Source organism: Hippopotamus amphibius, chromosome 11 (genome assembly GCF_030028045.1).
Source record: "Hippopotamus amphibius kiboko isolate mHipAmp2 chromosome 11, mHipAmp2.hap2, whole genome shotgun sequence".
NCBI lineage: Eukaryota > Metazoa > Chordata > Mammalia > Artiodactyla > Hippopotamidae > Hippopotamus > Hippopotamus amphibius.
Window position 1 is genome coordinate 63,738,302 of NC_080196.1, and position 12,167 is coordinate 63,750,468.

A 12,167-nucleotide genomic window follows, 5' to 3' on the forward strand; every position below is an offset into this window, starting at 1 on the left:
GCCTCGAGTAAAGTTGTTTGACAAGAAAATATAAAATTGTGCTTTTAGTTTAACCCAAGTAAGTTCTCAAATTTTTGCTTCAAAGCTATGGACTCTACTTATAACTCATTTAAAGACGCTACGTGAGTCCTGACGACACGCCTGGATTATTCCTGATCCCGGGGACTCGCGCGCTGAGCATGTCCATCTTTGTCTCTGATCCGAATGCTTGGAAGAGGTTCAGAATTGGGGCTGGAGAAGAGAGAACTGAGGAGCTCACCCTGTTGCACTGGGTCAGGCCTTGATCTGGGCCTTGGCCTCTGAATCAGCCTCTCTTCCCGGCCTCCAGAACCGAGATACGTCTGTTAGTTAAGCCACCAACTGGTCTGCGGCATTGAGAGCAGCCCGAGCCAACGAAACAGCAGCCCCGGGCTGTTTCTGAGAGTGTGGGGTATGACCATTGTCACCCCTTCCAAGCAGGGTGCCTGTCCTGTACAGGATGCTGCCTCCTCCAGAACAGGGCCTGCTTCCCATCCTTTGAGCAGAGGAAGCGCTTCTGGGCTGGGAGAAGGAGATGTGCTCCGAGCCTCTTTGAGCCCCATTCCCTCAGGTCTCTGGGGGGAGCGGGGGTGGGGGGGGTCGTGGAACCAGACCCTGGGGCTTCTGGGCCAGAGCTGCCTCTGCTTTGGGGGGCTAGACCCCCAGATGCCTTTTCTTTCTGAGGGAAAGCCCCTCCTGCACCCCTCCGGGCATAGAGAAAGGAAAAACAAAGCCGAGAGTCAGCTGGGGGACAGCCTGCTGGGCAGGTGGCAGCTGCCCGGAACCTGGCTCCCTTTCCTCCTGGCACAGCAGCCCCTCTGTCATTCAGCCCCTTCCCAGCAGCTGGTGGGGAGAGTGGGACAGGTGCCGTGTGGCTTCTCCCTCCCCCATGGACAGGGACCGAGGGGATAGCCAGGAGAGCGGGGATCTCGAGCCTGTGGCATGGGGTCCTCAAGCCTCAGCGCTAAAGGAATCACCTGAGGCTTCGTTGTCACACGGACGGGGGCCCACTCCTCCAGGATCTGAGCCATAGATCGGGGGTGGGGCCTGAGAATTTGCATTTCTAACAAATGATTCTGACGTTGCTGGCCCAGGAACCACACTCTGAACCCAGTGACGACACTGAAGTTCTCTGCAAGACCAGAGGCTGCCTCCTGGGTCCCCGCTCTCATTCCTGCACCTCTTGCCTGCACTCAGCCTAGGAAACCCCCGTTTCCCTTTCAGTGCAAACAAGGAGGAAGTCGAGGGCCCTTCCTGCCTCACTTCCACCTTCTATGACACAAAGAACACTTGGGGCAGGTGCACTTCTTTTCCAGGAAAGCCCCCTGTGTGGACAGTGCCCCACCATCCAATTCTAACCATTTCTAGAAGTGGAAATTCTAATCTTTTCTAACGCTGCTTGCTGGCCGCCAGCTCAGTCCTGACTTCAGACTCCCCCAGGCCACGTCCAGGAGGAAAGGGGATCCCTGCCTGGCACACGGCCACTGTGGGGGCCCACAGAGCCCTGCAGGCCTCTCAGGGTTTAGGGGGTGGGTGTGCACCGGAGCCCTCTGTCAGAGTCACCTGGGATCTGTTAAAATGAAGATTCCTGGGCCGCACCCTGGACCTTCTGTCAATGCAGGGAGGGGCCCCAGGCATCTGCAAGTATCCCAGCCTGACTGTGACGCACAGGAGGGTGAGACCACCGCCTTCCGCAGGCAGAGGGGAAGCACATGTGCCGGACACCTGGCTCCCTTCTTTCCTGTTCCCCTGCCAGGCCTTCCTTGCCAGCCCTTATTTTGGCCAGAGAGCTGAGTTCTGAAGGTCAGGTCACTTCTCTCACCCCAAGCAACAGGGATCCATGCTGAGCCAAACTAAGCTTCAAGCTGTGAGCAGCTCCAAGAAGGAGTCCTCCCACAGGTTCTGAACAGGCAGGTGATTTGGTGCCGAAACAGCCCTCGCTGTGCGTGCCTGGTCCAGCAGTTCACAGCCCTGTTGTGCTTTTAGCATCACCTCTGTGGGGATACAGGGGGTGTAGAAGGAGGTGTCAAAACACACAGGGATCCAGGTTCAGCTGTCCTGAGCCAGAGGGGTGGGTGTATAGCTGGGCATAGTATTTTTTTAATGATGATGCTGGTGTGTAGCCAGTGTTGAGACCCTTGCTGCAACTAAAAAGAGAATATTTCCCGTGGGGTATGGGATATGTTTTCTAATTCACAAATCAGCTGGCTCTGTACACCCCAGGCCCGTGGGCAGTTTGGAAGAGGATGGGTTCGTGTGTGTGTGTGTGTGTGTGTGTGTGTGTGTGTGTGTGTGTATGTGGGGGGGGTGGTGTGTGTCTATTTAGGATTCCTTTTTACGCAGCACCCCAGCACTGGAGTCAGAAACATGAATGCCACTGAAGATTCCTCCCTCTTCCATATTTATCCCCCTTGTTCAATTGGTTCCCAAGCCCCCTCTTTTCTCACACTCATCCTTTCTCTTCTATCAGCCCTGTTCCTACCCAAGATCACCTCCTGTGTGGACGTTTTCAGTGTCCTTTTAACTGCTCTTTCCAATAGTCTGACCCCACCCCCTTGCTTTCCCTTCTGCCGTCCGAGGGCCTTCCCACAACTTTGGATGAACTTGACTTTGCCCATCATGGGAGCTCCACTGGTGATTTGTCTGAGATACTTTGTCAGTTCTGGTGCTGGCCCATAGTATCCAAACAACAAACTCTGTCCCGTAAAAGAGAAAACAATTGGCTGAGAAACCAGATTGTTTTCATATGGCCAAACTGAGGTCCAATCTGCTCTGAGTGGAGTTTGACCCTTTGCCTGTATCTGATACTTGACTTTAAGAGGAAGAAAGCAATCTATTATTGGAAACAGTTTAGAACTACCTGTAATGTTGGACAAATGCTTTCCATAGCTGTGGTCATTCTGTGTGGGTGAAAGGGACCCATTTTGTCCCCCTCTCTGAAGTTAAAGCATGCATCCATCTGGATTTTGAATGTTTTGTAACTGGGCCAAGAGTGTTTTCGGTGAGAAATGTCTCACTTCTGAATGCACGGCCACCAGAAAGCAATATCAGACACTTGACGCTGTTTCCAGCCACCTGTAACTGCAAGTTGGGAGAGTGCTTAACTTAGCAAAAATGAAAGGTAAGGAAAGAAAGTGATGGAGTACGGAGTAAAGAAACCAGAACAAAGAGGACAGATACCTTGGGAAGAGACCGAAAATGATGTCCTCTTACAGATGCAAGAAATGATTAGTAATATTTAAACCACGTTCTATCTGGTAGGAATGCCCAGGCCTTATTTGGATCCTGATTCAAACAAAAAGAAATTAAAACATTTCTGAGACAATTGGAAATTTGATACTTGATTTTTAGGACCTCTTATGAATACTTTTACTTGTGACAATGGTCTTGTCGTTAAAAGAAAGGATTCATATCTTCTAGAAATACATACTGGAATATTTCTGGATGGAATGATGTGCTCTCTGGGATTTGCTTCAGGATGCTATGGGAGAAAGGAAGTGACTGGGAGTAGTGTTGAAACAAGATTGGCCAGGAGCCAGTAACTGTTGAAGCTGAGTGATGGGTACCGGAGGTTCATTATACCATTCTACTTACATGGTGTTTGAATTTCTTCATAATAAAAGGCTTTTTTTTAAGAATATGATGTTTTTATTACTAAAAATTGTGATGATTTTTTACCTAAAATTGGTGATCTGCATGAGCATGAAGGGGCTTGTGGAAGCTGAAAGTTTGAGAAACTCTGCTGAATGGTACACATACTTGAATAGAAGGAATAGAAGGAACACCCAATTCCTAAAGCATTTCACAAATAGTAGGTTGGAAAAAAAGAACCACAAGTCAGCTGAAGTTGTCCTCAAGATGTTGTTAATAGAGGTCTTCGTTGTGAGTTCTGTTGTCCTGGAGGGCTATAAGAGTATTTCCCATGTAGGGGTAGGCATGGAAGTGGAGAGGCTAAAGACATCAGCTTCTAGTTTCTTCTGAGGAATAAATAAAATGTACTAGAGTGGGTTTGGGATGCATTAAAATGACTATGGTTTGAGAAAATACCTGTTGATCTACTTCCTGATAGAATCTGCAATGTTTATACAACTATACAGAGAAGGAAATTAGACTGTCAAAGAACTAAGCACCTGGACAAATTGTTTTAGTTGAAGGAACTGCTTCCACAGAATTTTAACTGCATTTACGCTCTGTGCCTACATTTAGGAACTGTATTGAAAGAAGTGAGGAGACACAGTCCTACAAAAATCCCTATTGCATCTGTTGCAGAAACAGCCCTGAGGGCCTCCCACTGCCCTGCAGGGTAAGCTTCCTAGTTTGGCACCCAGACATGGAGCCTGATAGCCTGAGAGGGTTTGAATCTCGTTTCCACAATTGATCAACTCTCTGGTCTTGGGCAAATTACTAACTTACTCGCAAATTCTCAGTTTCCTTATCTGTCAAATGAGTATCATAATAGTATCCACCAGGAAGGGAGGGAATATGGGGATATGTGTATAAAAACAGATGATTGAACCTGATGTACCCCCCAAAAAAAAAAAATATTAAAAAAAAAAAAATAATAATAGTATCCACCTGACACGATTGCCAGGGTCAGATGAGAAGATGTCAGGAGAGCATTTAACTCTGTCCCTGGCCCACATGTGGCCTGTGCGCTGTGATCCCTCACCTCTCCCCCATCTCTACATTAAAAAGGCAGATCCTTTCTTGACTTGCCTGATTATTCTGTCTCTTTTCTTTGACCTCTAGGACTCTTAGGTCCAAATCCGCAGCCCACTTGTAGTAACTGAACAGCATCGTCTGACAGGCATCCCGGGTGCTCATCTGACTGCTGCTCTATCAACTATTTCCCCTGTCCTCGTCATTCCTTATCGTGGTCATTTTAGTCCATCCTTTATTCTGTGTATCTTTATAAGCAGACTTAACTTTTTATGGAGCAAGGGAAGGAGTAAATAACCAGCTAAGTAAATCAGTGATCCGTGGCTGGGGCCAGGGGAGGAGAGGAGTCACGGTGGGGGAAGGGGAGGACTCGGATGCACGAGCTCCTCCAGATGGGGAGGAGGCGAGAGAGACCACTCACTGGACCTCTTCAAAACCATTCTTGCCTTATGCCTTCCTTGGTATTCACCATGTCTGCTACCACTGTTTGTTGTAATGATGGACCGGGAACTCTTAAAAACAAAAAAAGGGCCAAGTTGGCTACTTGTTTTGGTGACAGGATTCGGTGGGAACATGGGGGCGTCTCTCTTCCCCCTACTAACACGGAGTTAGCATTCAGCCCGGGTTCAGCCTGGTTTTCTTCCATGACTCGGTGGCCTCTGTCCACTGGCTTGCGTTCCAGCTGCAGACAAAGGCTTTCCCAGGAAGAGGCAGCGTTTTCCTGGCCAACAGGATGCTGAGTGCTGACAGGCGCACAGGGTGCACCAAACACGCCGCTCTCCTCCGCTGGGGTCAGGAAGATGAGTCACCTCCACCAGCCCCGGGCACTCAGGGCCTCAGATCTCCTCAATGCACACGTGGAGGGCATGGCCTGGGCTTTCGCAATGTGGAATATTGCAAGGGCTTTTTTCAGGGATCCAGCTGAGGCTCTGGTGACTGATATCTCCCCTAATAACAACTGGGGAGGAAACTGCTAGCTAGAGATAAAGATAAGAGAGTTTCTGGTCTTTTCAATATCAGACCTTGAAAATGAGATGTTCCCCCAGCACATACTAGCACTATTCTCCCAAACTCCTTGCTTGCCTGCCTGGAAGGTTTTGTTAAAGAAACAATAACCTAAGTGTTTGTGCCCACTCGTTAACCGTTCTCTCTGAAATCCGATGCCGCTATTTCTTTGCTTATGGAGTGGCAGAGGGCCAACCTCGGGCTCAGCCTCAGAGGCGCACACGGCTTCAGGGGCAGAGGAGGACGGCAAAGCAGAACTCTAGGGAAGGAAGGTGTCAGTGGGTCTGGGGGTCAAAGGCAGCCCTCGCAGTAGCACTGCCTGGCCAGGGCCCTCCACAGGGAACACTGTGGGCACTCTTTCAGAAAGCTGATGTCCTAGGTCTAGAATAAGGTTCATCTTTTATTTTGTAGAAGCCTTTTTATATACATTTTTCCCCCTTCTTTATCTTCTTTCTCTAATTTAGTGAATGGGGAAACAAAAAGTCAGATATAGACACGAACAAGCATGTATGGTATATTGCTACGTGAATTTAAAAAATCACAAAACTGTAGACAAACCCCATTTTTGTAGTAACAAAAGAAATCAGTGAGAAAGGGTATGAAATGATTCATGCCAAGGAGTTAACAGTTGCCTCCTTTGGAGAAGGGAGTAGATTTGGGGAAGGAGTGATGAAGGAGGGGAAATTTTTACTCTGAAATTTTGGAATTTTTGGAAAGAACACATAGTAATTTTAAAAGAGCAAAAAACCCAATTTAGGAGTTCTGGGTTGGGAGCAGTCACTTTCCCGCAGGCAGAACTCAGGCTGGTCCTTGAGGTTGGACACTCCTTCCCAGGCTGCTTCAGTCCATAAGGAAAGCCCCACCTCCCCACCCCGTCCATCAGCACGCAGGACCCTCTCTGTCCTGCTCTAAGTCAGGGATGCAGGCTCTTTCTGACAGCGCGATGACTGCACTTAACGGAATGGAAACATGATTTCCATTTAATGCTCTACATGATCCTGTGAGGCGGGTAGAGCAGCATGTGCACTTTATGCCCGAGGAAGCTGAAGTCCAAGAGGAGGACCTGCACAGCTACCAGGAGGCAGTGAGAGCAGTGAGCCAGGCCCCTCCATCCAGGCCCAGGGGTCCTGTCAGCCCCTGCTTCCTCTGGCAGGAGAAGGTTGGCCTGGAGCTACCTGAGGAGGGCGCGACGGAGCACAGGGACTCTGCCAGGATGTACCATGAGAACAGCGAAACGACCAGGCCAGGACTGTTCCGTGGTGGTGAACTCTATGTGCAACCTGGCTGGGCCACAGTGCCCAGATATTTAGTCAAAGGGCAGTTGAGAAGTCCCTGCAAGGGTAATTTTTAAAATGAAATTAACATTTAAATCAGTGAGCTTTCAGGAAAGCACTTTACTCTCCATCATATGGGGGGACTCATCCAATCAGCTGAAGGCCTTGAGAGAAAAGGATGGAGGTCCTAAGAAGAGGGAATTCTGCCTCTAGGCGCCTCTGGACACAAGCTGCAACCTCAGCTCTTCCCTGGATCTCGAGGCCGCTGGCCTGCCTTTCCGACGACAGACGTGACAGCCCCACAATCACATGAGCCAATTCACTAAAATAAATCTCTCTCTACGTATATACACACATCCAACAGGTTCTGTGTCTCTGGAGAACCCTGATTGATACACTTTCCCTAAAGGGAAAGCCTGGGTGCACACATTTCTTCTAAACTCCCTTTCACTGGCTCACCACATCCAGTAGTGAGGCTTGTGTGACTTACATGCTTCCTAAGTAATTGAGTGACAACCAACAGCTAGGCTGAAAATGCCCGATGGCTTTGCCAGATATGATATGTATTTAAACTATTGTCTTGTTCCTGTCTGAGTCATTGAATCTAATGGAAAAGAATAGAAATTGTCTTGATGAAATCAAGGGTGGGAGGGTGGGAGTGATGAGTGGTGAGGTGCCTTCCATTTCTGAAGAATTTGTGATCCAGGATCATTCCAGAAACTATAGCTTCTATTTTGTCTTTTAAATCGGAGTCAGTGGGGACTGATGGGGCCAGAAGCAGAGCTCTAAGATAGGGACTGTTTCCTCTTGCCCCCACCCCAGATTGCAGGCCCCTCTATAAGGAAAGGCCCAACCACATTCTGTCTACACACCCCCTCTCCACGGGCAAACACATCCTGTTACCATATGCACAATGCTGAGACCATCATGAACTCACTTAGGTACCTAGCGGTGTTTGCATTTTACAAGAGCTGGGAGAAGAACCCAGAGATACAGCTCCCAACTGGGGAGCATCACTGCTGCAATTTTAACCATGAAGGAAACTGAGGCCCAGGGACAGTGGGCTGCCTGCCCAGGGCTGCACAGGAGTCATGGTCTGAGCTGGTTGTGAGGCTGCTAGGAAGGAGAACGGTGTCTGGGAGGATGTGGCCTGGCTTCTCTGGAATCCCCACTCACCAAGCCTCACCACTTCTTGAAGAGCAGATCCTGATGAAGGGATGGACACTTGGCATCTGGAGCTTCACCACAGAGCTCCATCCTGGATATGGAAGAGTGCTTCTTCATTCCCACTTAAATTTCTGGCCTAATGTCTCCTTTTGAATAAGTTGTGTCCAACTCATCTCATTTCCCACACCATGGCAAGCTGATTCCTTCTTCCCTATGGCTTGGAGAGTTCCCTGATCCCTCAGCACTCAGCTTAGCAGTTACCTCCTCCAGAAAGCTTCCCTGTTCCTTCCCTGCCCCTCCACCCCGCTCCCCCGCTAGCGCCCCCATGGAGCCCTGGCGGTCTGCAGGTGCCACGCTAGATGCTTTGCATGGTCACCAGGCTAAGCCCTTTCAGGGCAGGGAGCCAGACACTGAGAGCATCTGGCACGTGGTAGAGCTCGGGGAACATCTGTTGACTAAACCATGTAAATAGTAGAAGTGAGTACACTAGGAATATTTCCTCTTTTAGGGAAAAATGACTAGAAATTCTAATCATCCGGCCTGATACATAAGGGGCATTCAGTGTTTATAGAATAATTCTTAAAAGTGAGAGGGTTGTGCTCAGAATAAATACCCCCTGACGCAGGTTATGCTGTGGGGATACCAGGCAGTCTCACTGTCATTTCTGGGTAGAGATGTCAATGAAGAGGATGTTTTCAGTTTTAAGTTTTCCTTCCATGCATTTTCTAAAACCACCATAATGCCTTGTTGCTTACCTCGAATCTAGTAATTAGCACAAAAATTAGCCCCAAATTATATAGTAGAGGTATTTTATTTTATTTTTTATTTATTTGTTTTTATTTTGGTTGCATCAGGTCTTAGTTGCAGCTTGTGGGCTCCTTAGTTGTGGCATGCAAACTCTTAGTTGTGGCACGCATGTGGGATCTAGTTCCCTGACCAGGGATTGAACCTGGAGTCCTATGCACTGCACCACCAGGGAAGTCCTGTTAGAGGTATTTTAAACTTGAAATTCAATATGACAGGCATCCAGGGGTCTGCCAATTAGCTAAGATAAATAAGATCCACTTGGTCTTAAATTTTCCAGTTAATCCAACAAATTCAAAATCACTTGGTTTAGACATTAGGCAACATCGTATTTTTTCCCTTTTCATTCATTCATCCATTTATGTGGGGAATGGAGGCCTCCTGCCATAGGAGGGTGAGTAAGGCGCTCAAGGGGATAAGCCATCAATAAGCAAGAAGGAGAAGGTCCGAAGTCCACCAGTGGGAGGATGGGGGTGCACGGACCAAACCATAGCATAGCTTAGACTTCTGATCAAATGGTGTTGTAACAGTCAAGGAGACCTAGGTGAAAAAGAAAGTATACAGATGATGCTGTGATTAGGAGTGGGACCCAGTAGGGCTGGGATAGGCTAGATCTTGATAAGAAGGACACTGAAAAGGAAAGGGAATAACTTAAGAATGGAAAATTGTCTTTGGCAAATAACCGCCTTTCAATATAGGCAATAAAAATCAATCTGTACCATTCTTGACGAATAAAGGGACAAGCAACAAGATGGGATGGACAGGGGCTGGCCACCAGGCCAAGCTGGAGGAAAGGCAGACTCAGGCAGGAGGAATGTGGCTCAGGCTGCCTGCAGCTGTGATAAGGAGGACAGGATGGGGCACAGCAGAGGACATCCTGGAGCAGCCCGGGGACTTTCCACACGGGAGCACATGTAGAAACTCAGGGCCCGAGAGAATTCCGGTCCCCGTGGCAGGCAGAGCCCTAGGGTGTGAACAAGGGGAGAAGAGTGGAGATGTAACCCTCCATCACCCAGGCGCGGTGGAGAGAGGGAGGGAAGCGTGGCTGAGGTCCAGTGTGCTGTGGGGACAGCTTCATTACAGACCCGGGTGGCTTCTGCCTTCCAGCCCTGCAGCCCCTGAGCTGTGCTGAACCCTTTCCAGCCTAGCCTGGGATGTCCCCATGCTCTGTGCCTTCTAAGCCTTGGATTCAAACCTCAGGCATGTTTCTCCTACCAGCTGGGTTTGTGCCATATCTGTGTAATGCTTGTGCCTTAATTTACTGAGGATGCTCCCTTAAGTGGGCTCACATTTTAAACGTAGCCTCTGCCCGCTAAGCAAATATCCTTGTTCATAATTTACTCCCCCCTGACCCCCCCACCCCCACCCCCCAACACACACAGGATCCCTGAGCTTCCTTGCAGCACGGTCAAAACCCTTCCTGGGCATCCACTCACCAAGCCCCGAGTGGGACCAAGCCCCTGGTGGGACCAGGCCTCCGGTGGGACCAGGCACAGGGCATACTTCTTTCCCTTTGGAAGCAATCTCACTACTAGGCAGTGGGATTTCCCAGGAGAAATGGGTCCCTGCTTCATCAGGTGTCTCTGCTTTTTTCTTTCTGCATTGGAGCCTGGAGCTCAGACCCTCCCCCTACAACCTTTCCTACACACGCTTAGGGGCTGGGGTTCTGGCTCATCCTTTAGTGAGCTCCCTGCTTCCCCAGTAAAATCCTGCTGGTAAGTCATGTTGCTAGCATGTACCTTGATAAGACATGATGAGAATAACAATTCACCTCTGTGGTCTTCCTTCCAAAACCCAGTAAGCCGTCTAATTATGAGAAAAAACCTCAGACAAATCCCAATCGAGCAACACTCTATAAAATAACTGACCAGCACTCCTCGAAACTGTCAAGGTCATCAAAAACGAGGGACGTCTGAGAAGTCCTCACAATCAGGAGGAGCCTAAGGAGACATGATGATGAAATGTAACGTGGTGTCCTAAAGGGGATCCTGGTACAGAAAAGGACATCAAGCAAAACCTAAGGAACTCTGAATAAGGTATGGAATTTAGTTAATAATAATGTATCAATATAGGTTCATGAATTCTAGCAAATCTATGTAAATGTAACATACAAAGTTAATAATCAGGAAGACTAGGTGTGGGCTATGTGGGAACTCTGTGTACTATCTGCACCTTTTCTGTAAATCAAAAACTGTTCTAAAAGAAAAAGTTTAGTAAAAAAAAAACAAAGGCTTTTTTGAAAAGCCATTCTATAACCCCAACACAGCAGCAGCTGCTGGATCCTATATCACTGAAGAAAATCTTACTTATGCATCCTAAATGCTGCCTGTCAAACTATAGGCATGATAAAGTATCACTAAATGAAAACTCACCCACTTTGGCCTTCTCTGCTGCTATTTTAAATATCTGTTATATATTCCACAAGAATTATTATTACTATGTCCTTTAAAAATTCTGGTTTTACTTGTTTCTGATTCAGAAAGTAATATGTTACTTGGTATGACTTGAAAAGAAGATATTGTTGCCAAAATTGTTTCTCCTATAAGAAATAGGATTATTTGCAAACTTCTCCTAAAAGTATTTTTGGAAATGGCTGAGAATGCTCACTGAATCCACTGCATTCTACCTTGTAGGAACTGTGGTAAGGATGCAGTAATTTCCAGTAATAGCTACATGCCATGCCTCACAAACGAGAAGATTCCATATCTTACTGTGCATATGTGAAGTCTGGTCCATTCTTCCTTGGAGTACTTTGTGAACTGATAAAAGTATATGTTACTCTGATTTCATCCATCATATATTTCTTGTGTTGTTTTCTGGGGAATGGGAGGATTTGAGAAGGGGAGAGATGTTATCAAGAGGAAATTTGGGGAGAAGTTTTTTTCTTTTTTTTTTTTTAAGAACTTTTATTGAGATACAGTTAACAGACAATAAACAGCATATATTTAGAGTGTACAGTTTGGTATCCCAATCTCCCAATTCATTCCCCCCAACCCTCCCCGCTTTCCCCACTTGGTGCCCATGTGTTTGTTCTCTACATCTGTGTCTCTATTTCTGCCTTGCATTTCCTCTTTCATAGTTGTTAGCATTTGCCTTATGTATTGAGGTGCTCCTATATTGGGTGCATATATATTTATAATTGTTATCTCCTCTTCTTGGATGGATCCCTTGATCTTTATGTAATGTCCTTTCTTGTCTCTTGTAACATTTTTTATTTTAAAGTCTATTTTATCTGATATG

At 47.5% G+C, this 12,167-nt stretch overlaps 1 long non-coding RNA gene across 2 annotated transcripts in view; it reads right to left on the reverse strand.

Annotated features, from left to right (window-relative positions):
* Positions 1-8,770: 8,770 nt before the first annotated feature.
* The window catches only part of LOC130832015 (uncharacterized), a 45,410-nt gene continuing 42,013 nt past the window's right edge, over positions 8,771-12,167 (reverse strand). Inside the window, exons 3-5 of one of the 2 annotated variants that reach the window (XR_009048166.1) lie at positions 11,639-11,743; positions 10,796-10,867; positions 8,771-9,467 (exon numbers count right to left, since the gene is read on the reverse strand). This is a non-coding gene — a long non-coding RNA (uncharacterized LOC130832015). The remainder of the gene's footprint in view (positions 9,468-10,795; positions 10,868-11,638; positions 11,744-12,167) is intronic. The other variant, XR_009048167.1, reaches the window with a different exon arrangement.